We start from the raw sequence: 14,086 nt of genomic DNA, 5'->3' as shown, positions 1-14,086 counted from the left end.
ATTCTTCTAACAGTGCAATTACTTTTCACATTTGATTTTAACAATGTTAGTTCCCAATTCAATTAACATCGCCACTATTTTCTCTTGACAATTTCATGGCAAGCCTATAGGGATCCCATTAAAATGTCATTATATTGCTGCTGTGTTGTAAGACTTCAGTGGGAAAACAATTTCAGTGCAAGTCTACAGAGATCTTGTTATGAAGCTGTTAGAATGTAAAATGCAAATGGCATCAATTATTTCAGTGTGAGCCTGTGGAGTCCCAGTCCTGATGTCATCATGACATGAATTTGAAAAGAAAAACTCTTCTAATCTTCATGTATGAAGACACCACAATGATGTGAGAATTAAGGGAAAAAAAGAAAGACAGAAAGGGACAAAATGCTTTTAATTCATTGCTACAGTGATGTGAGACAAAAAGAGAATTTATAGGTCATGTATAATAATTACTGGGTGACTGTGGCAACCCTAGTCCTGAGCCTTCCATATATACAGTCCTCTAATCCTATAAGCAGAGGGTTTACACAACTACAGTATAGTGACAGGGAGTATTTTTATGTCCCTTCAAGGAAAGGATCCATTCCTGCTGCACATATTTTGAGCAGAATGTAGTTTCCCACAGCTTCCCCATGAAACACATAAGTACTCCTTAAATCCCTGGTAAGTCTTATCATGCCTGTACACTTCATCTGTGTAATTCTCTAGAAATAATTAGAAGAGAAGGATCACCAAGCCCTGAGGGTGGATCCCCACTGTGTGCTACGGGCAGCTCCAAAGCTGCCTTGATACCAGGCGCATCAGTCACGCAGACAACAAACCCGTGAAGGGAAGCTCAGATGTAGCTCAAATGTGCCCTGTGGAGCTCATCTGACATTGGTCCTCCCAGCACATGTACAGAGGGGGGCTTGGCTCCCTGGACGCTGCCTGCGTGGAAGATGCCTGGATGGTCACTTGGCTGCCCTAAACCCTGCAGTTCCCTAGTGTGGCAGAGAAAGCCACAGGGCCTCCCTGAGCAAGGCTGGGAGATGGCTGAGCATACAGCGCTGGGTCATTACAGTCTGAGTGAGTGAAGGCAGCAGGATTAGCCCCAAAGACAAGCATTTGGTGTGGTTGTTTGAGCAGAGGGGGTGCAGTCACAGACAGAACAGCGCAGAAAATGATATGAATAAGTGTAAGATGTGACTGAGTACAGTATCTAGAATGCATCTTTCCAATCTGTGCCAAGCACAGATTTTTTGGTTTGTAGAGCCTGCATCCCCATATTTTTGTGCAGATATACTCACCTCCATTTGCCAAAGGTCTACAAGAAGTAGAACAAAAGTAATGGTCTTGTACTAAACTCCAAAAAGTGATCCAGGTTTTCAGTCAAGCTCTTTGGATTTTGATCCAAACTCACCTGGTCAACGATAGGTTACAAAAAATACTCATTTTGTTGGTATGGGCCAAGGATGTTGATGACTGCAACCAACTCTTCTGCCACAAAAAATATGAGTCTGAAAGAACAGCACGACTGCAACCAACTCTTCTGCCACAAAAAATATGAGTCTGAAAGGACAGCACCTATTTTAAATTAATGATTGCTTTTCCAGAAAATTGTCATCATTGTCACCATCACCCCTGACCAGACCCAGAACCATCAAGGGCTTCAGTACATACCTAGGAATCCAGAACTGAGGGAGAAATGGGATTTCCTCTTTTCCTTCTTCTTTTTCTTTCCTAAAGACATATTTGACTGTTCACAACTGTAGATCAAATGAGCTCTATAAAGCTCTTCAGAAACACAGGACTGCTGAATGGCAAATCTCATAACTACCCTAGGAGAGTTGATCTGACCATATCCAATGTGACATTCTGTGTGCCTCCATGTACTCAGGATGGCATTTCCCAGGAGACACAGCAGCAGCACCACGTATGGCATGGCACCCACAGAAGTCCATCATAAATAATCCTGTAGTTCTACAGTGCTTTCAACACAAAAACACTGAGTTAAAGGAGCTGTAATTGTCTTATGTTTCTTGACATCTGTGCAGTGAATCAAGCCTCCAACTTTGTTTATTCTTGCTCTGAAGCCAGGTATATTCTCTGCAAGCAGAATTTTTTTTTTTAATTTTTTTTTTTTTTTTTTTTTTTTTTTTTTTTTTTTTTTTTTTTTTTTTTTTTTTTTTTTTGTAAGGGTGCATAGTTACCAGAAGTGTTTCTACCTCACCTGAGCATGACACTGGTATAATCTATCTACAGAATCACTGCCAGAAGTCTCAGAAAGGAATGACAGTATGGAGACTGGGTAGTTAAATACTCATTTTAACTACTTACTAAAGTGTGAAAAGGAAAGTATTATGGTAACACCTCAGCATCTTTCTGCTGCTATTGCCAAATCATTGCAAGGCTGTGGTATGTTATGCAGGCTGCTACAGTTCATCAATGCTCAGAAATCTTTATTTGCAGCTCATCCACCTGGGTAGCACTGGACTAGAGTACCTGTTGGGAGTTTTGTCCTCACACTGCTGAGATGCACTGAAGATAGCTAGTGGCTTGACAGCAAGATTAGAAGATTTTTACATTCTCTTTTCTGAGCCACATATGAGTCAATAAATGTATGATATCCTCTGGTTTTAGAGTGGCTGGTGTTATCGGAGTCTCCCCAGCTGAGCAGCTCTTGCAGTTGGTGTCAGATGCTATAGCTGTGAGTTACTCCTAAGAGTCACATCTCATGGACGGACTTTGTTACTTACATTTGCTCTAGCCTAGCCTTTGTGGATAGACAGAGCTCAGGAGGGTCTGCATCCTGGCTGACTTCTTTCTGCACTGCAAATAATACAGGCTTATTGAAACATTCATAATCTGTATAATCAGGACAGAAGATGAATATGAACAGATTTACTCATAAAATTTCTCTCTCTCCTACTTCTGTACTCCCAGACCTCCTCTGTGAACAGCCTCTTCTGCAATGTATTTTGCTATTCTGGATCTGTTCCAAGACAGAAAGCAGAAGAGCACCAACACTGCTCAGGATTAGCTGAGTTTAAAAGCAAATACCTGAAAAACAAAACTCAGGCAACCTATATTGTATCTGAAACCAGTTTGGTTTACTAGAGGTTATTTAGCCTAAATCAGTTCAGCCATCTCCTCCCTCTTTTAGTTCCAATGTTTATTTTGCACAGAAATTAATAGAGATGGTAAGTGATAACTCTTTGCAAGACCTTTACAAATGAACCAACATCCCAAATTTGCACTGCCCAGGGATGGTATTGCAAGTTCAGCTTTCGCAAAAATGTCTGCAGAGCATGGTGGCTTGTGGAGCCCGTGTGAAATTCATCAGGCTGAAGTGGGTCTAATGAGAATCAGATAAAAGGCCAGTTAAGAGGTGCCCTGGCTCTGGATAGCTGGCTGCCAACAGCCACTTTTGCCACAGAATAGAAGAAATAAGGCTAGAGGAATGGCCAGAGGGCACAGAGGGAAGGCAGCAGAAGAAGAAAATTAGAGATGGATGCCAAGACACAAGATGGAACAAATCTACGGAGTGATACACTTCCTGCTCCTGTCAAGCAGAAAAGGATAATATCCCAGATGCTTCCCTTCCCACGGGGGTGGTTATCCCTGTTGTCTATTCCTAGAAACCTCCTTCCTCTCTCCCCCTTTCCCTGTCATCAAGAAGCACAAGTTCTCAGTCTGTTGGCTAGGACATGATGCAGCCCCACCCATACCCACTCAGACTTGGGAAAAGGTGAAGGGGGAAAGGGACACTCTCGGACTGGATGTCCTACCCCAGGGCTGCACCAGATTCTCGAGTGCAATCCCAGCACAGCCTGGTTCCTCCCCAGGTCAGAAAACCATAACAGATTCAGTTTGGGCCTGCAGAGACTAGATGACAGGCCCTGTGCTCTCCTGTCTTACTACAAGGCTCAAATTTACATCAAGTGATTTGTCAGTGTTTTCCTGCTAACATTTGGCTTTTCTCTTGGCTTTGCTTCCCACTCTGTTAACTGTCCTGACAAATGAAAGTCATTCTGAAACTATGTGGCTTTGTAATTATTATCTTTGGTAAATGTTTTGAAAGCTGAAGAGTTGCTGTTTGCTCCCTCACAAGCTGCAAATGCCTGCCAGAAGTTCAATTTAACTGTCAACACCTCTGCTCGTGAACTTAAATATTTTGGAGTCTGTCTTTATGGTTACATATATTAGCATGTTCTGCTTTCTGTAGGACAGACAACTGCTTGCTAATAAGAATGTGCTCCTGTTTAGTCATGTTTCTTTATTTAAGGCTGCTGTTGAACCAGTCTTTATCTCTTTGTGCTAGAATTCATGTCAGAAATAGGTTTTCTGAGTTCCTTTTGACTAAAGACCTTTAAGTACCAGTACCTTAAAAAAAATCCAGATGCTGGATAACCTCATGACTGACATTGCTACCAGCTTTTTGAAGTTGGAATGGCAATGCCTGGAAAAACATGTGATAGGTCTCTCCCATTTCCATGAGTACTTTCATGCACAGATACAAGCATGTTTGGTAACTGCAGAGGAAGAACTTGTGAGCACTGAATTGGGCACCATGACATCCTGGTGGAGAAACAGATTGAGAATGGAGGTTTAATAGACATATTCAGCCTGTAACAAATGAATCAACCCCCACGTTTCACTGCAGTAGATGGCAAACCCTGTGTACTCTTCTTTGGAAATCAACAGGTTATATGCAATATTGACAAAAAAATTGGTGCCTTGGGTGCTTTTGAAAATTCTCCCTAAGATTTAAGTCTTCAGACTGATGGTCAACTCCATTGACTTTAGATGGAATTAGAAATCTGTGTGATCTTGAGATTCGGGGCCACAGAAAGATTTCAAAAAATGTTGATGCACCTAGTTGCAGAAATTACATCTGCATCTCTAAGTTCCAGAAAACCAAAGAAACTCAATCCATCCTCATTCCTATGCATCCTCTGTCTTTATAAGGAGTAGGAATAGGAATTATTTGTGGTGGGATATTCTCAGACCTCACTGGGTTTGGCAGGATTATTAAAGGAGGCTAAAAGTATTCAGTGCACATGAACCTTTAAAATATAATGGGGGCTGGTCATGACCCTTATTGGATATCCCAGAAATTGCCTGTAAACTCTGTATTAAGCTCCTCTTCAGTAAGACCTCTGTTCATCATTAAGTTCCAAATAACTATTCTTTCAGCCTGGCTGGACAATGGTCCAGCTACAGCCTACTTCCCATAGAGAGAAGCAGGAGTTTCTTATTAATAGAAGAATAGAAGAATATGCTTTTAAATGCTTTAGAACGATTTGGCATGATCATAGTTCCTTTTGGGGGGACATGCAGAGTGGACAACTCTCTCTTCCAGATTTCCTGAGTTTTAAGGGCCCTGTTTCATGCTGTCGTCCATAAGGAAATAGCCTGAATTTCAGGGTTGCTATTACACTCGTCTGAAAGTAATTTCTGCTAAGACTAGGTCTCTCCCTTTGGTATCTGGGCAAGAATTAAGTTAAAAGTAGAATGTTCATTGTTCAAGATGTTTCTGTGATCAGCAAATTCTTTAATAAATGCCACAGAAAATAAATTACGAAATCTCTGGAAAGATGAGCCATTAATTAGGCCATTTGTCTCATAATCACCACCTAATCTGTTATATTACATCACTCTACATTTTCTGACAAAAATAAAGCTGCTTTCATATTAATTTTGGTCTTTGTCATAGAAGGCATTGGGTTTGCATTCTTTGCTGGGATTTTGTGTGTGTTTGTGTCAGGAAAAAATACATTAATGAGACCTTGAGAGCAAAATACTCTTTAACATGGAAGAGAAATAATCTCCAAAGCAGAACAGAGCACACTGAAGCATAAATAGGACAGACTGGATGACAGTAAGTACAAGCAGCTGGCCAGCACAGATTCGCAGACAGAGTTTGTGTAGCTATATGGTGATAAGGGATTCATTTAGCTTTAAAAAGTACCTAATATGCCAAAACAGCCCAAATGATAGGGTTTCCCTAATCACCACGGATAAATTTCATGCCACACCTGAGAGTCTCATTGCATTAACACCTTTAACTCATTGAATTGTGGTCCTGTGAAAGTTCAGAGCTTGGTCTTCTGACTCTCCCTTTGTACATCCCCTCTTAATCAGTGAAGATTTCATCTCACAACCATTCACATGCAGGGTTGTAAAAGTAAAGTGAGACCTAAAGTCTTCAGCAAGGTACTTGAAAAGTGAATTGTTGGTCAATAGGGAATATAATCCCACAGTTCTGATGCACAGTTAGGATATGCTTATAAATGTGCTTGGAACTTGATTTCTCAGAAAGCACTTACACCTGTAGCTGAGTTTTAGAACAGTCAAGAAATGTCAATATTGCCACCAGATCAGTCCAAGAAAGTATAGCAGCACGTGAAGCTGCTATATATTTATTAAGAATATAAGCATAAGAATAGCATTGAACACAAGGGAACATTCTGGAGGAATCAGCAAAAAAATCTTTTAAAGGAGAAGGCTGATCTGGAAAGTGGTATAAAGAACATTTTTGCTATGAGACAGAATGGCAGCAAATGAGCAGAAAGACTGGGAGAACTGGCAACTGAAATGTCGTTTCTCAGCATCTGTGAACAAAGGTAGCAAACTAAGTGAGTTGTCTGGAAAGTTAATGAAAGCTCCATGAATTTATATTTAAAGAGATTTAAGACACCTTGTAGATAGAATTGTAGGAGGAATCAACTGTTGTGAACAAGAGAGGTATTTCTGATGGTTGAACCAGGACTGATGGGTTGTATTTTGGCTCCCTAAATAGCCCTGGGCACTTCGGTGCTAGTGCTGTGTCAAGCCTCGAAATCCATCCCCAGTCCCTGGGAGGAGGAAAAGCAAACCTGAAATGCAGAGGACTCTGCACAGGTGTGATGTGAAAAGACTGAGCCAGCTGGGGATGGGGTTGCCTCAGCAAGCTGTGCCTTGGGAGCACTGCCTGCCCTGTGTGCCTGTGCAGCCTCCTCGTGCCCCACCACACCTAGGTGCAGTCCTTGTCACCAGCATTGCCCCTCTTTGTAGGGGCAAGAATGGGGAGAACTGTCTTCAGATCATAAGATCTGTCTTAAGATTTTAATCTGTCATTTGCAGCTTGTATTCCCAATTGTCAGGCAAGAGAGATGAAAAACTACTCCAAAATCTTTTTTGTGACACAGAAGTTGTACAGCCAGGTGCCTCCATATGTGGCTTCCTCTGTGTTGCATGGCCAAGAGAAGTGTACTGCAATGGGATATATCAGCAATGGAGGGATGGTGTTTCCCTAGTCCAGTTCTCTACTGGTACCTGCTCTCTTCCATAAAATATGTACCCATATTTATATCTGAAGTAGACAAATCTTAATATATGCAAGGATCTTCTCAAGAGAAAAAATAATGGAGATTTATGCTTCAACAACATTCACACCCTTTGCAATTTTACCTATTGTGAGTGTGCATGTGTGTGTTTTGGGTTGATTCAGTTCAATAAGCAAAGGATAGCAGAGAATACTTCAGCTTTGGAAAGTTCTTCATTAAAAGCCTTGGGACTGTGATGCACAGACAGACACGTCCTGCCCCAGAAAATGCTTAAGGGTTGTCTGCAAGACTCATCTGTCCAGCTCATGCCTTGTTGCTCATTATAACCCTTTCTGAGAGATTCTGTACTTGCACAGTTCTCTAATACAACCACCTGAAATGCATCAGAGAATTGCCAAAATGACTTTCATACTTGCTCGTGAGGACAGCTGTGAAGATCCCTTCCTCATTTCATGCTGCCACTATGAGCCTTTGTTTTTCCCACACACATGCACAACTCTGACTGCTGCTTGACTCTCCAGGGAGAGACAAGCTGAAATGCCTTGTTCCAGATGCATGCTGTTGTACAGTGTATTTAGCAATGCTCATTCATCAGCAGAACCTGTAATGCCACCTTCCAAACAGCAAGAGAGGAATGTGTCAGTGAGTCAAAGTCTACAGTGTTGTGCAAAGTTTCCCCTCAAACTCCCTGAACCTGCAGCCTAGGTAAAGTGGCCAGAATCAATATAATGTGCATTAAATGAGGCTAGAATATGGCTTTTGGAGAGAATTCCCTTATCATGTGACCCAAGGAAGTATTATCAGTCCCCGGGCCTACTTTCCATCAGAAATTCAAATTGTTCTTTCCTGTTCTCTTCCTGAGCCTTGAGGGTTACTCAATGTCTTTCCATCAGAAATTAAAATTGTTCTTTCCCATTCTCTTCCTGAGCCTTGAGGATTACACAATGCCTGCACACCTTGTTGCCTTAATAGGTCTATCAACATAACAGGAGACAGTGGCTGCTCTGGAAACACCCAACTGTCTTGAAACCCTGCAGAGACATGTTCAGATCCACCCTGGTTTTTGGTGGCAGCCTCACTGCTACACTGGGAATAGCCTCAAGATTGAGAGCTCTCAGACAGGAAGGTTTCTGAAGGCTAGGAACTGTCCCTCTCCATCTCTTCCTTCCTTCCATCTTAAAACAAGGAAGAATATGCCTCTCAGAGTATCTTTAGGATTTCTTTTAATCTTTTGCCTCATCACAGGAGCCAAACAATCACAAAAAGTGTGGTCACATACCGTCAACTGTCCAACAGGTAACAAGAGTGCCCTGTAAACCAAGCTTAACATCAGTTCCCAAATGCAGCTTAACAACCTTACATCATAATCCCAAATTCTAAATTTTGCTTGATGGTCTTTGTGTTTCCTTCCACCTCAACAATGTGACAACACAGATATTGCCTTAAGGAGATGCAGCAACAAATATTCCTTTTAGGCAGTGACAAGGCCACATCTCAACTCAAACAAATCCTCAGTACCTTGAGCCCTCATGACGGCCTCCACAACAACCAAAATTTCCTGAATATTGGTATCTCTATCCAGCCTCAGTAACATGATGTGATTGAGATGGGGTTCAGTGCCAGTAAACGGATTGGGTCCAGTGTTAGTGAGTGCTTATATCAATATATTGCACTGTTTCTGCAACCCACAGACCCTAGGACAATTGCTCTACCTGAATACTCAGTAGCCACATGACTGCCCACAGCTGGGTTTCTCTGAAGCATTTTCACTGCTGGGGAATTACTTCTTATTGTGTCCAGAAGCACAGTTCCCAAATAAAGCCAAGATCTTCAGTGTATGAATCCACAGGAACTGCCTTGTTTCCAAATAACTCACAATTATTCTTCAAAATATTCATTCAGAATTCAGATTCAAGTGCAATAATTAAATGAATGGAAATCCCAAACTCAAGGACAACAGAAAAAATCATAGTCTTTGGAGCTTTTGGCAGTAAGGCAAGCATGAAATAGCATGAATTATGACATTTCCTGAATGCTCCAGCTCATGTCTCAGGTAACTGTTTGCCTTCAGACAGCAGAGGAGGAGGAAGAAGAACTGCTGTGCTGCTGAATTGTTTAACAGTAGCTGTGACCACTGTCTCAACCTACACCCTGGTGCAGTTTCCTCACTTTCTGGCTCCTGCTGACGATGATACCATGGCAGCTTGTCTCTTGAGTAAATTGGTTCTTCAGTCTGATTATGTTCTCAGGTATTAATGCATTTAGAGAGACCTCTAATCCATCCCAAGCTGAAACTGTGATTCAATCAAAAAGGTTAATGCATTGCTTTTACATAGTACTGTGAATAAGTTGAATTTGTATGCTATCACTCACCGTTTAAACACTGTAACATCTCACAAATGTGCAATGGGTTTCAGACAGGAACTTCAAAGCACTTTTTAAATCACCATTTTAATCCCACAGTGCACCAGCCAAGTCAGCTGGCAGATACAGCTCTCCTCTTTTTAGGTAGGTAAACTGAGGCAGCAAAAACTCAAACATGTATGTCCAATATGACTTATTTTCAAAGACATCAGCTCCTTACATCTGCCATTGCTTTAGGATTCCTACATATTTCTGAACTTCAGATAACATTTCTTGAAATAAATAATGAAGTGAATAATGAAGTTAACAAAACATAAATAAAGATGACAGATTATGAATGTATTTTCCTGTCTTTTTTGTGATCCTTTAGACCTCATAACTTGTTTTATACATCCAAGGAAGATGAATGGAAGGCCAGGGGCTTGGAGGTTATTTTGCCAGAAGGAATGGTTTGTGTTCCTGAACAAAGACACCTAATTTTTAGTGAAAGCTGAAAAGAGGAAGAAAATTCCATACTACTGGTATTATATATTCCCTTGTTTATACACACTGGCCTGTGTCCAAAGCAGAGCGTGTGGAAACCATATGACTACTATTGAATATGTGCCTAAATCAAATTTGCAGTGTTTTTCCTCTGCTTGCCAAGCACAAGCTTCCAGTGGGGTTAGATAGCATATGTTAGGTAGGAAACAGGTTGCAGTTTTATTGCCTACCTTTCCAGGTACAGGACAATCTTGCCAAACTAAGTGACATCCAACTGTATAGAAACTCCATAAACATCTGGTTTAGTCTGGGTCCCAAAGCCCATCCCAGTTTCTCCAAAAGGGTTGACCAAAGCAGACACTTACTCCTTCAAAATCAGTGTCTAAGCAGAGAGGGCAATGAAGAAAATAAGGCTTTGGGTCTTTCCTCCATCTGATCTTGGGGAAAACACATTTGCAGGTGAGATTGTTAGAGAAGTCATCGGGAAACTACGTGCACCATGCATCACTGTACTCTTTGCAGCAACACTAAAAATTTCAGAATGTGTTTTTTCTCCTTGTTGGCACAAACCCAAATCTTTTAGAGCTGAGTCTGTGCTGTAGATTTGTTTTGCTGCTCATAACTCCAGACACAAATGGAAGAGCCTGGTCGAGCTGCCAGTTTCAAAGGGAAGAGGCTCATATATGGTTTTCCACTTTGGCCAGGAACTACAATGAAAGACTAGCCTCTGGCCAGCTGTCATTTTGTTTAGAAATATGGAGTCTTCTAACATAAAAGCTAAGAGTGGCTATAGTGAATCAAAGCAAAGATCTATCCAGCACAGCAACCTGTCTCTGAAAGACAGCAAACTCACATAAGCACATTGTAATCAGGTACTTCCAGATGCAAAATAATTTTATTTAGTGTGTCTTTCTCTTTTACTAATTTTTCTTATATCTCCCTGAATCAAGGTCAGCTTTCACCATTCGCAGCATCCCACAGCAGAGCATTCCTGTGGTTTCCTGACATGTTGTATAAAGGAATACTTTCTTTTGTTTGTTTTGAATCTTTCCCTTTTTTTTCTCATAAAGTATTATTCCATATACTTGGACACCTTGTCACTCTTCTCTGAACCTTTTCTATATTTTTGTCATACTCTCTTAGAGATGAGGGGCTCAAAACAACATACAAAACAATAATATGGCAAGGGTATGCTGTAGATTTGAGCCATCACTTTAAATAAGTCACCTTTTCCCATGTACATTTGCATTTATTTACATTGAATGTCTTCTGCCATCTCAGGGCAGAATTATTTTACCTTCAGTACATTATAGAGAATGACATTAGTCAGTTTATAGAGGTTCACATCAAAGAATGTCCTGAGCAAGAAAACATAGCATACCTACCACACAAAGTACACTTTAAAAAACATCTGTATGGGAGGACTCACACTTCTGAAAATGCAGGATCTACAGATCAAAAATGTAGTAAAAGGATGAAGGTAGGAATGCATCCTGTATAGTGAGCTAGGCATAAAGAATAATTATATAAGGATGTGAAGATTTTTTTTTTATATTCTCTTCAGGAGGAAAAGTTTCAAAACTTTGTTTTGAAACTAAAGTTTAGTCCATCTAAAATACTGCATGACCATTGAGCTGTATTATAATGTCTAACAAGTACTTTTAGCATTTACTTACCTAACAAAGATGATAACTGGCATCCACATGTAAATTTGGAAGCAGCACTCAGTTGTGGGGCACACAACAAACAGAAGCCTGACATTACACACCTCAGCTGGTATTATCTCTGTGTCCTACTTCATTGAAGATACTCAGAAGTGAATATCCAAACACAACAGCTCTGCTCCAGTCTTGGTTAAAATAATTTATTTACCATATTTACCATTTGCAGTCCAAAGCTGATCAAAAACTGATTTTACTGTTGAGCTGGAGTTGCCTGATCATCTAGATCACAAATCCTAGGCCCCATTTCTTTTTGAAAAGGCCCTAGGATCTCCATGCTTAATTTCAGTCCTCTTGGAACTCAAGTGCTTGATTCTGAGATTTACTGGTGATCAGTGCAAGAGCTTGAAAAATCAAAATCTCTCACAAAGCCAGAGGGTCTCCAACCCAGAGCTGCCTACTGAACTGCTGGATATAGAATAATTTTCCCTGGTTGATCATGGTAACCACATGAGCCTTTACAGGGTTCCCAGAGATGTTGTCTCATGTCCAGCACTGCTGTCATTTCCTACCACCATGCCTGTGCTGCCTGGGACTCTCCACTGCAACTCAGAGGAAAGAATACAAAGAGACACCAGTCTGAAGCAACTAATCCAAACAGTGAGAACAGCTGAACTACTGGGGAAAGGGTTTCAGTACTGACAAAGAACAGCATTTCTCAAGCAGTCTAGTTCAAAACAAATAGGAAGCCAGGCAGACAGACAAATGGAAAATGCAGATGTCAGGATTCAATGGAAAAAAAGAAGGGAAAATGTTCAGCCTATAATCAATCATGGGTATAGTGGAGCACCATGATTATCCCATGGTAATAGGGAGCTGCCCTAGGATTGGTCTTCTGATGAAGCAGCAGCATGAGCTCTATAAATTTACCAGCTCTGAAGGTGCTCTAGATGCATGCATTGTAGAAGAAACCTATTGGCTAAAAGATTGAAGCCCTTCTACTGGATGCACTTGCAGCCACTTACAGGCTAATGGATCCAGTTACTTCTAGGTGGATGGAAAGCCCTCTGAAATCCATTCCAAGAAACTCTGCTAAACAATAGTAAGGGGTTGTCTGTAGCTGTCCTCACATGGAGAATTAAAAATATAAAGCAGAGTCAGCGAAGCCTTGGGGAAAATGTGTGCAGTGATTGGTTATATTAAGTGAAAAAAATTTGAGGCCAGTGTGAGAAGCTGGGAAACCTGTGAAAACAGAGAAGCTTTTTCACTGGACACAAGCATAACTGTCACTTTGGAGTCCTGGCCACTGCTGATGACCAGGGCACTGCAAAGCACAGACCTGATTGGCACATGAAGGGACGTGGCCAAGTACAGACAGTTGTCATTTTTCTGTGTACCTCAGCTCTCTCTTTGGCTCATTGATGTACCTGAACACCTATAGGAAGACATCAGGTCAAGTAGGAAGAGTGGGTCCAGATCCGCAATGTTGCAATTTAAAAATTCATCCTCTCAATAGCACAGGTGACTATTGCACAGGAGGTGGGCAGGAGAAGACAAAGTCTGCTTCACTTGATGTTACAGCCTGTAACTAGACAGAGAAACATGGCAGCTGAATGAGCAGCCACTGAAGGACTAGAGAAAAGTGCTTGCAGCAGCCCCACAATTAAGCAGCTTTGATAGTCTTCAAATCCTTTTCTAAAGGAGCAACAAATGGCAGCAGTCCAAGCTTCACTAGGACAGAGATCGTACAAGAAGCACAGACACATGACCACAGAGAGAGAATGCTTCAGATAGTTCACAGAAGGGGTATCAACCATTTAATCTGTGATGGGTTGCTGGTAGAGGAACTTGTCAGGGTACAGACTCTCAGTGACGCTGAGCAATACAATTAGCATTTGACGTGTGTGTCACACTCTTGATCTGTCATACCTGTGTCACACCTATCTGCAGTGCAGTGATCCTCCTCCGTGGATTTATGGGGGGAAACTAAGTGGTTGGTCTAGTATTTGACCATCCACTTGACCACTGGTGGTCCTGGACCACAGCATGTGGGGGTCATGTTGCAGGTCTGTGACTGGAGCTGTCTTCCCAGAGGTTTCAGAGAAATCCCACTGAAATATACAACCTTTGGCAGCAACCTTCATCTCTTCTTTTTGCTGCCCACTAAGTAGTACATTTTTCCACTGGACACAAGCTCCCAGAATCTCTCTCTCGTGTGGGAGCAGTATATTTGTGTTCTAGCCAATCTCAGGGTCTTTGTTTTGGTACCAATAC

General features: G+C 41.4%; 1 long non-coding RNA gene across 1 annotated transcript; it reads left to right on the top strand.

Moving 5' to 3' along the window:
- The first annotated feature begins 575 nt into the window (after positions 1–575).
- LOC128784913 (uncharacterized) lies at positions 576–2,608 on the top strand. Its single transcript, XR_008429675.1, has 2 exons — positions 576–660; positions 2,446–2,608. It is a non-coding gene; the product is annotated as an uncharacterized LOC128784913 (long non-coding RNA).
- The last annotated feature ends 11,478 nt before the right edge of the window (positions 2,609–14,086 follow it).

Source organism: Vidua chalybeata, chromosome 3, assembly GCF_026979565.1.
Source record: "Vidua chalybeata isolate OUT-0048 chromosome 3, bVidCha1 merged haplotype, whole genome shotgun sequence".
Taxonomy (NCBI): domain Eukaryota; kingdom Metazoa; phylum Chordata; class Aves; order Passeriformes; family Viduidae; genus Vidua; species Vidua chalybeata.
Note: the sequence above shows the minus strand (reverse complement) of the source record. Positions and strands in the feature narration are given on the sequence as shown.